The following is a 14,583-nucleotide window of genomic DNA, read 5'->3' as shown; positions in this document are numbered from 1 at the left end:
GCTTGAACTCGCAAGCCCAAGATCAAGAGTCGCATGCTCCACTGAGTGGGCCAGCCAGATGCCCCCTATATTTAATTGTTTTAATTTGCACTATTCTACTTACTAATGAGATGGAATATCTTTTGTTAATTTATTGGCCATAGATTTTTCAATTTTATGTATACATATTTGCAGAGTATTCCCATTTTTCTTTAAAAATTAAAAAAATATTTATTTATTTTTGAGAGAGAGGGAGACAGAGCACAAGCAGAGCGGGGCAGAGAGAGAGAGAGGGAGACAGCAGAATCTGAAATAGGCCCCAGGCTCAGAGCTGTCAGCACAAAGTCTGACATTGGGCTTGAACTTGGGAATGGCGAGATCATGACCTGAGCTAAAGTTGGATGCCCAACCAACTGAGCTACTCAGATGCCCCGAGTATTCTTATTTTTCTACTGGATTGTTTGTTTTGATAGTTTTGTAGGAGCCCTTTATATATTTTTTATTATTGTTATTATTATTATTTTTTTTTTTGTAGAGAGAGAAAGTGCCAGAAGGGGAAAGGGAAGGAGGGAAGGAGAGAGATAGTATCTTAAGCAGACTCCATTCTCAGTGCAGAGCCTGATGTGGGGCTCAGTCCCATAATCCTGGGATCATGACCTGAGCCAAAATCAAGAGTCAGATACTCAACTGACTGAGCCACCCCAGCACCCCCATAGGAGTCTTTTATAAAATATAGGTATTAACGTTGTCTTCTGAGGTGTTTTAAACATTTTGTCCCATTCCTTTTAACATTGGGGTATCTTTCATACAAATAAACTTAAAACATTAAAAATTTTTTTTAATGTTTTATTTATTTTTGAGAGAGAGAGAGACAGAGAGACAGCGTGAGCAGGGGAGGGTCAGAAAGAGAGGAGACACAGAATCTGAAGCAGGCTCCAGGTCTGAGCTAGCAGTCAGCAGAGAGCCCAATGCGGGGCTCGAACCCATGAACCATGAGATTATGACCTGAGCCAAAGCCAGCGCTTAACCGACTGAGCCACCCAGGTGCCCCTAAACTTAAAATGGTTTTATGTGGTAAAATCAGTTACCCTGTTATAGCTTCTATATTTTGTGCTTACTTAGAGAAGTTGTCCCTACCCTAATATAATAAATAAAATACCTTACTTATCTTGCCTTTTTTTTTAACCCTACACCTTTACTTGAACTCGTATTCATTTTTGTGTATGATGTGAGGCAGAGATCTAACTTAATTTTTTTCCAAATTGATTTCCGAAATGGCTCTCATTCATTGGTCTCAGTTTGTATGAATAGCCTGTTTCACTTACGGAGGCAGAGGGAACACAGGGATAATATGACGCTCAAGGTCATAGAGCAAATTCTTATAAGGATTAGGACTAACACTGTTTTTATTAGTTGATCTACGCCACTTCCCTTGTTTCATTAATGTCTTTACTGTAGGTTCTAGGTGTTTTGAAAACATTATTTCCATGATGTTTGTTTCAATGGAACTAAGTTCTATTAATAGGCAGATTAGGATAGCTAGGCATATAGACAGCCCTCTTGAAAAATAATTGACTTTTGATATTGAGAAATATCTGTGCTAAACTTAATGTTTAGATCAGTTGTGCTGAATTCTGATGTATGTATGAATAACCCTTAGAAGAGTATATAGCTTTAAACACTTTGTGTATATATATATTGTTTCAATATTGTTGCTTTTAATGAGGTTTATTAACTATTAGTATATCTTATATAATCATTTTCTGAGGATATTTACTTTACGAGCTACTGTAACAAATCAGACAAGCTAAGTTTATTGCCATATAATTACTACATTAAACTCACACAGCATTAATCACACAATGTATTTAACACGGGTAAATATAAAACTGTAATAGCTTTTCAAAAGGCAGCGTAAGCAGATACTTGCTCATAGATTTTGTTTGACTTTGCTTATTGAAAGTTCATTTCATATAAAATGTTTCCACCCAAGGCAGGCTCTTGATTTGGTTTTATTTATGAGACAAGTGATAGTCCAGATGTTTGTAGGCAGATTATTTGTTGTAAATTATTTGCAGCCAGATATCAGCTCTGGTGTACAGTTGACCTCAGAACAGCACAGAAGTTAGGAGCACTGACCCCCACGCAGTCAAAATTCCACGCTAAGTTCTTGACTTTCCCCAAATGTAACTATTTATAACCTACTGTTGACTGGAAGCCTTACCGATAACATAAACAATCGGTTAATACCTATTTTGTATGTTGTATATTTTATAAAAATTGTATTCTTACAATGAAATAAGAGAAAAATGTTTTAAAGTTGTAAGGAAGAGGAAGTACATTTACAGTACTATACTGTACTTATTGAAAAAAATCTGCATTTAAGGGGACCAGCACAGTTCAAACCTGTGTGGGGCCAATTGTATTAATGAGTTTAGCTTCTTTTTTCATTTCTTTATTAAAATCTAGTTTACAAACAAGTCTAAGCTTTAAATCTCCATTCTTAAATCGACTCACTCTCAAAAGATATTTGTCTTTAACAGACTACATGCAATGATACAGTATTTCTAATAAATTTTTGCTGATTAAATTTTCTTACATCTTTTGGTTCATTTTATGAAATTTCCACATTAAGAATAAATCTCTCTGGGCAGCTGGGTGGCTCTGTCAGCTAAGCATCCCACTTCGGCTCAGGTCATGATCTCGTGGTTCGTGGGTTCAGGCCCCACATTGGGCTCTCTTCTGTCAGTGCAGATCCCACTTTGGATCCTGTCTCCCTCTCTCTGACCCTCCCTTGCTCGCTCTTCTTCTCCTTCTCAAAAATAAATGAACATTTTAAAAAATAGATAAAATCAGAACTCTCAAAGCAGGATCTCAAAGATGTAGTTGGCCACTCGTGCTGCACTATTTATGGCAGCCACGCTGTGGGGCAGCCTCAGCACCCCTGACAGATAAGCGGAGCAAGAAAATGTGGGGTATACTACAGTGGAATATTATGAGGCCTTCAAAAAAGGGAAGTCCTGTCACGTCCTATAATATAGATGAACCCGAAGGGCATTCATTATACTAAGCAAAACAGCCAATCACCAAAGAACAAATGCTGTATGATTCCACTTAACTTGAAGTCATTTAATGTTGTGAAAATCATAAAAACAGAAAGTAGAAAAGTTATGATTGCCTAAGGGCTAGGGAGAGGGAAGAGAGGGAATTCGTGTTCAGAGGGTATAGAGTTTCAGTTCTAGAAGATAAAGAAGTTCTGGAAATCCCTTTCCAAACAGTGAGAATATACTAAACACCACTGAGCTTTACGGTTAAAAATGATTAAAAGGATAAATTTAATGTTATGTGTTTTTTACCACAATAAAAAAGAGTTAGCAACTGAATTTAAATGTTGTTCATTTACTTTTTTTATAAACGAGAAAGCTTATATGCCTTTTATTTTATTTTTTTAATGTTTATTTTTTATTTATGTAATTTTTGTTTTTTGAGAGAGACAGACAGAGCATGAACAGGGAAGGGGCAGACAGAGAGGGAGACAGAATCTGAAGCAGGCTAGAGACTTTGAGTTGTCAGCACAGAGCCTGATGCGGGGCTTGAACTCATGAACTGTGAGATCATGACCTGAGCCAAAGTCAGACGCCTAATTGACTGAGCCACTAAGGGGCTCCCTTATATGCCTTTTAAAAACATTTAGTTTTGAGAGGAAAAAGAGCACAAGTGAGTGGGGGAGGAGCAGAGAAAGTGAGAGAGAACCCCAAGCAGGCTCCAGGCTGTCCGCACAACCTGACACAGGGCTCGCACCCACAAACCATGAACATGACCTGAGCTGAAACCAAGAGTCAGATGCGGGGGCGCCTGGGTGGCTCAGTCAGTTAAGCGTCTGGCTTTGGCTCAGGTCATGATCTCACGGTTCATGGGTTCAAGCCCCGCGTCGGGCTCTGTGCTGACAGCTAGCTCAGAGCCTGGAGCCTGTTTCAGATTCTGTATCTCCCCCTCTCTCTGACCCTTCCCTGCTCACGCTGTCTCTCTCTCTCTCTCAAAAATAAATAAATAAATAAATAAATAAATAAATAAATAAAAACAGAAAAAATAAAAAAAAGAGTCAGATGCTTAACCGACTGAGCCACCTGGGCGCCCCTAAATGTACTTTAAATGCAAAATACAACCTGGATTTCAAGGACTTAATACCCAAAAAAAGAATGTAAAATTGACAATGTACATTGATTTTATGTTGAAATAATAATCTTTTATACATGTTATATTAAATAAAGCATCCATATTAAAAACTTTTTAAATCTCATTTTATATGTTATATAGACAGTATCGCCATTTTAGGGATTGTTGGTAGAATTAATGATATCACTTCCTGTATTTTAACTCTCTTGGGGTGCCATCTTTTTTGATTTCCCTTTTTCAAGGGAAAATCTGTTCATAGCTTGCATGGGAGCTCTAGATGGAAAACAAAATGTTGAAGACAGTTTTATATTGATTCGGAGAGAAGAATGTGATTTATGGAATCAACATTGCTCTTTATACTATAGTGTGGGGTAATATGACTTTGTGCTTGAGGTGCTGTTTTTTAAATGTCTGAACTCCAATATCTTGATTAAATTCCCTTCTTTCTAATTACATTCTTCCCAACGTAAATGTCTAGTTATAAAATGCCCTTTTAATTTTTCTGAATTATTAATTATAAAGACCTTTCATTAATTCTAACAGCTTGGCCTTACCTTATCTTTATCTCTGCTCCGACTCTAACTCATTAACTTACAGCTCTGTCTTCCTCAGAGTCATCATATACTGCAGCGCAACTTTCAAAAGCTTATTCTCCCCCAGTCTCTATACTCAGGATTCCTTTTATTAGGATATTCCTTGTTTCATATCTAACCACTAGATTTAACACTAAGTTCTTTGGGAATCATTCTTTGGTGTTTGTTTAAAAAAAAAATAGGCAGCTCTATTGCAGTTCCTAAGTACAAAAATAAATAAATAAATAAATAAATAAATAAATAAATAAATAAATAAATAAAGGAGAAGAAGAAGAAAGAAAGAAAATCTTTCCAGGTCACTTATTTTATATATAAGTATCTTCACAATACAAACCTTGGCATTTGGCCATTAGGAAAAAGAGTTGTTTTTTGTTTTGTTTCTTTTTTTTTTTTTTTTTTACATTTTGTGTATTCTACCACGAGTTTTTTTTACCAGTGTTTTTTCTTTGAACCATTGAAATATGTGCATGTTGAAATAAACTTACCAAGAAATACCAAATTGAACTCTGTAAACTTAGTCATTATTACACAGCAGTAAGCTGGACATCAGAAGAATAGTTGGGTTTCTATATAATCTTTTTAATTGTTTCTAAGAGAAAGGAAATGAGTTTTATTTTCAAGTTAATTGGTATTTTGAAAATGCCACAAAGAGGTTCAATAGATGATAGTTATGGTCTTGGAATTTTTGCTGCTGGGAATTTTAGCATAACCATAAACATTTTACACTAGGTCTTTGGGAAGCTGTCAGTTGCTAGTGAATTTTGTGATTTGCATTGAAGTTACTTAAACTAATTCTTAGGGCGCCTGGGTGGCTCAGTCAGTTAAGTGTCTGACTCTCGGTTTCAACTCGGGTCATGATCTCGTGGTTCATGGGTTTGAGCCCCATACTGGGCTCTGTGCTGATAATGCAGAGCCTGCTTGGGATTCTCTGTCTCCCTCTCTCTCTCTGCCCCTCCCCTGTTTGTGCTGTCTCTCTTTCTCTCTCTCTCTCTCTCTCTCTCTCTCTCATAAAGTAAATAAATTAAAAAAATAATAATTCTCTCAAAACATTGCCCCTCCCATCAAGTCTCAGAATCATACATAAGTTCTAAATTCTGTTTTATGAGGTTTTTCTTGGATGTCTGGGCCATGGAGTAATTACAATAGGAGTAACTTCAGGAACTATGTGTTTCATAGTTGAAAATAACTATAAACTCTGAGGACTGCTACTACTTATTGGTTCATGTGATGACTTTAACCAATAGGGTAGATCATGCAGCTCTTAGAAAACTGTAGTTAATTTAATAATAGTCCTAGGTGTGCCTGAGTGGCTCAGTCGGTTAAGGGTCCAACTTTGGCTCAGGTCAGGATCTTGCAGTTTGTGAGCTCAAGCCCCATGTTGGGCTCTGTGCTGACAGCTCAGAGACTGGAGCCTGCTTCGGATTCTGTGTCTCCTTCTCTCTCTGCCCCTTTCCTGCTTGCTTGCTCTCTCTCTCTTTCAGAAATAAATAAACATTAAAAAAATAATAGTCTTAATTCTGTAGCTTTTATTTTGCTTATGGATAAATAACTGCCTTTATGGAAAAACATTACTCAAAAGGCAAGATGTTATTTGTCCAGTTCCTTGAAATTGGTGTTTTAAGGCCTCTTTTTTGGAGATGTTATTATTGTCATGAAGTTGTAAAATGTTTTTAAGTTTTTGAAATAGCGATCTGTAAATACAGGAGAAAAATACACATTCAGCTGCACGGGTCTCCAGGAGTTTCATGAAGAGAAGCTAGTGTTTTTTTTCCCCCCAAATGTTCGGATCGCCAGGGGGTGTGGATACAAGTTCTGCCCTGAGCGCTTTGCCTGGGTTTCCTTCCTGCCAGGAATGTCTGTGAGCTGAAGTTTGGGCTGAAGTAGGAGTGAAGAGAATGGCAGAGAGGAGGCACAACATACGGCTTTTTGTTAGGTCTTCAGCTCTGCAAGGATAGACTTTTGTCAGCTTGGTCACTGCCAGTGGCACACAGATAATGTCAATAAATATAAGTATATAAATAAATTGAGTGACTGAAGATGTCTGAGTGCTAAGAATCCCTCCCTGTTCTACACAATCACTTTGAAAATCTGAGGTGGAGTTATTAAAAATCCTAACCCCAGAATATTTTTATAAGCAGAAGAAAAGTAAATTGGTAACTTATCATGTTTGACTTTATATTCAATCTTTTTTTTTTTTTTGAGAGAGAGAGAGAATGAGTGAGCATGAGCATGTGCAAGCAGGGGAGAAAGAGGAAGAGAGAGAGAATCCCAAGCAGGCTCAGCACTGTCAGTGGGGAGCCCGACTCAGAGCTCAAATTCACAAACTGTGAGATCAAGACCTGAGCTGAAATCAAGAGTCGGACGCTTAACTGGCTGAGCCAAGCAGGTGCCCCTAGGGGAATTCAATGCTTTCTTGAGCATATTCCAACAGACCTGATTTTATCACTATTCTCTAAGCATCTCTACGTATGAGACAGTTGTTGATTACTGTTTATTTGGAAGAAGATGCCTTTTTCTTTGTTTCTGAGGTCCTCCATAAGATGCCTTTAGCCTGCCTGTGCATATTTTTTTCTGTTGTTTAAAGGATCATGGGCACCTGGCTGGATCAGTCAGTAGAGCATGTGACTCTTGATCTCAGGGTCATGAGTTCACATCCCATGTTGGTCACAGAGCTTACTTTAAAAAAACAAACTAGGGGTGCCTGGGTGGCTTAGTCTGTTAAATGTTCAACTCATAGTTTTGGCTCAGATCATGATCTCACAGTGAGTTTCCTGCATTGGGCTCTGTGTTGACAGAGCCTGCTAGGGATCTCTCTCTCTCTCTCAAAATAAATAAATGGAAAGTTTTTAATAATCAATTAATTATTTAGTTAAAGGGGCTTTCTATTCCAGTCCAGTGGCTCTCCATACGGTCTTCCATGCACATCTCATTTCCTTCTCCGTTATATGCCTTTGTTGAGGCAAAGAGACCCTTCTTTCTGACCAGGAGCAAATCTAGGTTTTTGGGAATGCTCTTTAAGGAAAAGAGAATTAATCCAAATATAAGTTGTATAAAAGTGAACATTTAATTACAACAAGCAAAGAAAACCACAAAAACTGGCGTCTTTTAGGAAGTGGACAAATAGAACATTCAGAAAAATAGCACTAACATTTGTATTCACTATTTAACACATCACTGTGAGACTTTTTTCTGTACACTTTTCAGCTGCATAGTCTTTTTTGTCCCTTCATATTATAACGGTTCTGTGATATTTTCTAGAAAGAGACTAGAAAGATAATTCATTGTTTGTTATAGCATGGTTGACCACAATAAGGTTTTTCATATTGACGGATCAACAAAGTTTCTTTCATCCTCACAAGTTGTTATTAGTAACATCATATAAATTTTTGAGATCGGTATCAACTTTGGGAAAATCTCTATCAAGTGTCCTTTATATTGTTAAGGCTTTACTTTTTCTTGTACATTAGCTACCCTACAATACTCTTTGAATGGACCCACTTCATGATATGACCTGGCCCTGCACACTTCGGTCATGATGCAGAGTAAGCTGGCCCAGTTCCTCTTTGGACGCTAGTGTGGTGAATAATGACTCAACCATACACCCAAGTGCTGAGAGCCACATGAATATATTCCACTAAGCCCAAAATGGAGTTTCCATAAACCCAAAAAGTCTCCAGTGTAACTTTCTTTTTATGGATCCCCAAAATGCCTGCAGCCACTCTAACTCTACTGACAGGGGGATATATCATTGGGGGGAAAGCTGAGATGGAAAGAGACTGTGGTTTTAGCTGTATGGGTTAAGAGTGATGAATGTATCTTGTTTTTGCACACTTTGTAAAAAGTGTCATTAGAACAAAGTTGGACTAGTCATACTTCCTAATTTCAAAGTATATTACAAAGCCACGACAATCAAAACAATGCAATACTGGCATAAAGACAGGCAGATAGACCAATGGAATAGAATAGAAAGCCCAGAAATAAACACTCACTTATCAGGTCAAATGATCTTTGACCAGGGTATGTAGACCACTCAATGGGGAATGAAGGAGGGTCTTTTCAACAAATGGTGTTGGGAACACTGACTAGCCACTTCCAAAACAATGAAGATGGCCACGTGTCTCACATCATATACAAAAATTAACTCAAAATGGATTAAAGACCTAAGCTGAAGATCTAAATCTATAAAACTTTTTGAAGAAAATACAGGAGAAAAGCTTCATGACACTGGATTTGGCAGTGATTTCTTGGACGTGACACCAAAACTCAGGCAACACAGATAAATGAGACCCCATCAAATTTTTAAAGTTTTATGCATCAAAAGACCCAACCCATAGAGTGAAAAAGCACCCTACAGAATGGGAGAAAATATCTGCAAATCATATGTTTGTTAAGAGGTTAATATGCAGATTATGTAGAGAACTACAACTCAACAACAAAAAAATCCTATAACCAGATTAAAAAATGGGCAAAGGGTTTGAATAGACATTTCTCCAAGAATATATAAATGGCCAATAAGCATATGAAAAGACACTCAGTATCACTAATCATCAAAGAAATGCAAATCAAAACCACAATGAGATACTGCTAAGATGACTACTATCAAACGCAAAAACCAAAACCCAGAAACAGAAAACACTAAAAAACAGAAAATAACAAATGCTGGCAAAGATGTAGAGAAATTGAGACCTTTGTGCACTGTTGGATTATAAAATGAGGTGACTACTACTGTGGAAAGCAATACAGAGATTCCTTAAAAAATTAAAACTAGATCTACCATATGAGTCAGGAATCCCCCTTCTGGGTATATATCCAAAAGAATTGAAATGTTTGCATATACATATTCATAGAAACACTCATCACAATAGCCAGGAGGTGGAAGCACCCCAAGTGTTCATTGGCGGATGAATGGATAAACAAAAGGTGGCACATACACGCATTAGAATATTAGTTGGCCATGGAAAAGGAGATCCTATCATGTGCTACAACATGGATGCACCTAGAGAATATTATGTTAAGTAAAACAAGCCAGTCACAAAAGATAAATACAGGATGATTCCTCTTGAAGGAGGTATCTAAAGTAGTCAAATTTATATAAATAGAAGATAAAATGGAGGTTACCAGGGACTGGGGGGAGAGGAAAAAGAGAAGTTGTTTAATGGGTATAGAATCTCACATTTGAGGGATAAAACAGCTCTAGATACCTGGAGATCTATTTCACAACCATGTGAATATCACTTACCAGTACTGAACTGTACAATTGGTTAAGATGGTAAATTTTATATTATGTGTATTTTACCACAATAAAAAAGAAGAAGAAGAAACACATTGCAACAGAAAAAAAGCAGAGAGAGAGAGATCATTTGGGAACAGTGCCCAAATGGGGCTTTGGGAGAGCCCCATGAACGTGAGGGGTCCTGCAGCTTAAGCTTCCTTAGCGTCATACTGACGCAGCTGTTTTGATCTTTCTGGTCCTGCCGTTCCTTTGAAGTCCAGCTCCACTGATCTGTAGTGTCCATATTTTCTGACTGCTGTGTCTCCTAGGCTGGAACCATACAGTTAACAATTTGTCTTACACTTTCTTGTTGACTATGCTGCGTACATGTTTTATCTTCCAGTTATAGGTTTTTAAGTGCTGTCTTCTTTTGTACCCTGTAAATACTTAGGTTATAGTATTCATTCGTTTATCCCTTTGCTTATATGTTTGGTCCTTCATCCAACAAACATTAATTGAATTCCTCCTGTGTACTCAAGACCCAGAAGTAAAAGCCACATTCTGATGTAGTGTTGGCTACTGTTTTCACCTTCTGATTTTGTTGGGGTTAAGAATCCTGAAAAGCTTGGCTTTTATGTTCATATTATTTCTTGTCAGCCTTTGTCGTGGCCATCATTTGATAGTACTGGAAGTTGATAAAACTTAGAAAAGTCTTTGCCTTTCTTATGTTCTCTACATAGCAAATCCCTACTCATTCATTAGACTCTGTTCAAAATTTCATATCCCCTGTGAAGTCTTTTCTGACTCTCCCAGAAGTTAGTTCTTTGTAATCCTGCGGCATAACTGTCATATCTCTGTTCTTTAATTTTGGCATTCGCCATGCTATATTTTAATTATGGATTTACATGCCACTGTCCTTCAGGGTGTTAACAGTCATTCTTTTTATCCTCCAGGGCCTGGCTCTACGACAGTATGTAATACATGGTGGATGCTTTAAAAAAAAAAAAAAAGTGGGGGGGATTGTGTGTGCCTGGGTGGCTCAGTCGGTTGAGTGTCTGACTTCAGGTCAGGATCTCACTGTTCCTGAGTTCAAGCCTCACATCAGGCTCTGTGCTGGCAGCTCAGGGTCTAGAACCTGTTTCAGATTCTGTGTTTCTCTCTCTGTCTCTCTCTCAAAGGTAAATAAACATTAAAAAAAAAAAAAAGGTTCTTGACTGCATGAATGAATAAATGAAGAATCTAGAATTTGGAGCCTTATTCTTGAAGGAATTGATTGGCCTTATTATATTTCATGGTCCCAGATTTCATTCTTAATTACAACCGATTATCTTATGACAGAATCACTTGTACCTTCTAAATATATTGTATACTTTTCTCCACCTCTCTCACCTCACTTGGTCCCTCCTAGCTCCTCGATAGTATATTCTCTGTATACAAGGATGAGTTTTTTTAGACACAGATCTGATTCTGTCTCTCCTAAAGTGGTGGCAAGACCTCTGTAGGTCCTTGAAATGCATACTTGGGGAGGTTTTGGAGACTGCCTCTCTTCGTAGGAAACCTATTAAAAGGCACCCACATCCCACATTAAACATGTGGTTTTATTTATTTTTGCTATCACATGGTTACAGAATATTGATAATTTTGCTTCTGAAATTCTTTGACTACAAATAACTGACCTAATTTATAATCACCTAACAACTAACATTTTTAGAGATTTTTGCAAAATGAGAATTGTTTTCAAATGTAATGAAAATTTTAGAAATCCTAAACTTAACGATGAATGGAAATCCTGAGTTGTTATATTTTTGAGGACATTTAAGCATTTATTTTATGGTTATAATTTTCTTTTTGTATTTTTGACTCGTAAATGTATTTTTTCAGGTCCTAAACATTTGCCTAGGCCCCTGAAAAGCTGGTAGGTGGAGAATGAATAATGGATAAAGTCTTCCGTGGCTTTGGAGCGCTTGGGCGGCTCCGTTGGTTAGGTCATGACCTCATGCGGCGAGTTTGAGCCCCTACCAAAGCCGGGAGCCTGTTTCAGATTGTGTCTCCTCTCTGCCCCTCCCCTGCTCACACTCTGTCCTTTTCTCTCTCAAGAATAAACAAACATTAAAATTTTTCTCTGACTTTCCACTATCCTTTTTTTTTTTTAATGTTCATTTTTGAGAGAGCATGAGCAGGGGAGGGGCAGAGACAGACAGACAGAAGATCTGAGTGGGCTCTGTGCTGACAGCAATGAGCCCAATATGGGGCTGGAACTCATGAACTGTGAGGTTCAACCTGAGCCAAAGGTGGACGCTCAACTGACTGAGCCACCCAGACATCCCAACTTTCCTACTATTCTTAAAGCACTGTGGCCGGAAAGACTTCAGTATGATCTAGCCCTTCCTGCCTCCTCAGGTTTGTCTTACACCTCTCCCCGGCCCACATTTCCTAGCGTCCTGATCATCCCTCTTGTTCTTTTAAGAACTCAAGGGGTGGGGCACCGGGGTGCTTTAGTCAGTGGAGCTGTCCCACTCTTGGCTTCGTTCGGGGTATCACAGTTTTGTGAGTTTGAGCACCGCGTCTGGCTCTGTGCTGCAAGGGCAGAGCCTGGTTGGGATTCTCTCTCTCTCTCTCTCTCTCTCTCTCTCTCTCTTTCTCTCTGCCCCTCCCCTCCCCACACTGTCTCTGTCTCTCTCAAAATAAATAAATTTAAGTTAAAAAAAAAACAACTCAGGAGATTACTTTTCAACTCCTCTTAAATGTCCTGCCTGAGATAAGCCTTCCCTAGTCACCTTATCTGCAGTGAGCCGCCCGTTCTGTAGCCCCTCAAACTCGTCCTCATCAGTATTCCTTATCAGTAATCTCTTTCTCCCCTAAGGGTGCTGGCTCCACGTGGACCAGAACCTTTCTGGTATGGCTTACTGACTCAGTTAGCTGCAGAATCAGGCACCTAGGAAGCATTTAGCACTTACTTGTTGAACACATGAAGTTATTGATGTTAGTAGATTTTATAATTTAACCATCCTTGCATTGTTGGTACAAATGTTACATGGTGATAATGAACTATTCTTTTAAAACTGCTGTATTCTCTTTGTTGATATTTTACTTAGGATTTTATATTTGTCTCCACAAGTGACAAGTCTATAGTTTTATTTTTCATACCATCTCAGACAAGATGGAGAGCAAGAATAGGTTAGCCATATAGAAGATATGAGGGAACTTTCCCTTTTGTCTCCATAAATTTGGAAACAGTAGGAATGACATAGAAGTTATCTGATAGAAGTTTGGTACCACCCAGAAAACCATTGTGTCTGATGTAGTTTTACTGGCTATGTCTTTGACTATTTTACAGATTTCTGCCGTGAGTTTTTATTGTTATTTTCATAATTGCTTTTGAGTTGATTTTAGTAATTTCTATTTTCCTTGACCATCATCCATTTTATTTAATCTCCAAATTTTTTTAATTTTTATTTTTTTTAATTTTTATTTTTTAATAGTTTATTACCAAATTGGCTTTCATGTTTTAAATTTTTTTAATTTAATTTTATTTTTTAATCTCCAAGTTTATTGATGCAAAGTTACAAGTTATTCTCTCGCAATGTAAAAAATACTCTTAAGAAATTCTCCAAATCTGTAATTATAATGTCTTTTTTCTGAGCCCTAAGGTTAATTTATTACCTCTCTTTTTCTAATTTGATCGGATTTTCTAAAGGATTCTCTCTCTATATATTTTAAAACAAAAAAGTGTTTTTTTATTGATTCAGTCTACCTTTTTTTGACAATTCTTTATGTTTATGCTTTTGCCATTATTAATTAATTTTTGGTTGTTACTTGTTTTCTAGACTGTTGAGTTAAATATTCAGTTCATTGTTTTTTAATCTTGTTTCCTAAGAAAATATTTTAGTATAGGAGTGTCTGGGTGGCTCAGTTGGTTAAGCATCTGACTGTTTATTTGGCTTAAGTCATGATCTCAGTTTGCGAGTTTGAGTCCTGCGTTGGGGCTCTGCTGTGACAGTGTGGAGCCTGCTTGGGATTCTCTCTGTCTGCCCCTCCCCCGTGCACATGTGTGCGTGCTCTCTCTCAATACAAATAAATAAACTTTAAAAAAATTTACTATATAGTTACCAAAGGTCCCAACTTTGAAAGATAACACCCATTTGAGTGTATAAATTCTGGTATGTTTGTCTAAAAGAAGTTATCTTTTTTATTACTTTGTATCTTCATCTTGTTCTAATATAATTTAAAAACATTGTTTAATGGTTAGTATGAAAAAAGTACAAAAATATATCTCAGGAACAAAATGTCTGGAAATTCAATGAAAATCTTTTTTATTTATTTTTATTATCATTTTTAATGTTTTTATTTATTTTTGATACAGAGAGAGACAGAGCATGAGAGAGGAGGGGCAGAGAGAGAAGGAGACACAGAACCGGAAGTAGGCTCCAGGCTCTGAGCTAGCTGTCAGCACAGAGCCTGACGCGGGGCTCGAACCCACGAACGTGAGATCTGACCTGAGCTGAAGTCAGAGGCTTAACTGACTGAGCCACCCAGGCGCCCCAGTGAAAATCTTTTTTAAATGTCTGTTTTTGAGAGAGCATGCACACGTGTGTGCAAGCTGGGGAGGGGCAAAAAGAGAGG

General features: G+C 37.7%; 1 long non-coding RNA gene across 1 annotated transcript in view; it reads left to right on the top strand.

The window, feature by feature from the left end:
* Positions 1-14,367, top strand: part of LOC115303437 — a 40,515-nt gene extending 26,148 nt beyond the window's left edge. Inside the window, exon 4 of the long non-coding RNA XR_003914056.1 lies at positions 14,357-14,367. This is a non-coding gene — a long non-coding RNA (uncharacterized LOC115303437). The remainder of the gene's footprint in view (positions 1-14,356) is intronic.
* The last annotated feature ends 216 nt before the right edge of the window (positions 14,368-14,583 follow it).

This window comes from Suricata suricatta, chromosome 10 (assembly GCF_006229205.1).
Source record: "Suricata suricatta isolate VVHF042 chromosome 10, meerkat_22Aug2017_6uvM2_HiC, whole genome shotgun sequence".
Classification (NCBI taxonomy): domain Eukaryota; kingdom Metazoa; phylum Chordata; class Mammalia; order Carnivora; family Herpestidae; genus Suricata; species Suricata suricatta.
This window is presented reverse-complemented; position numbering and strand designations above follow the sequence as displayed.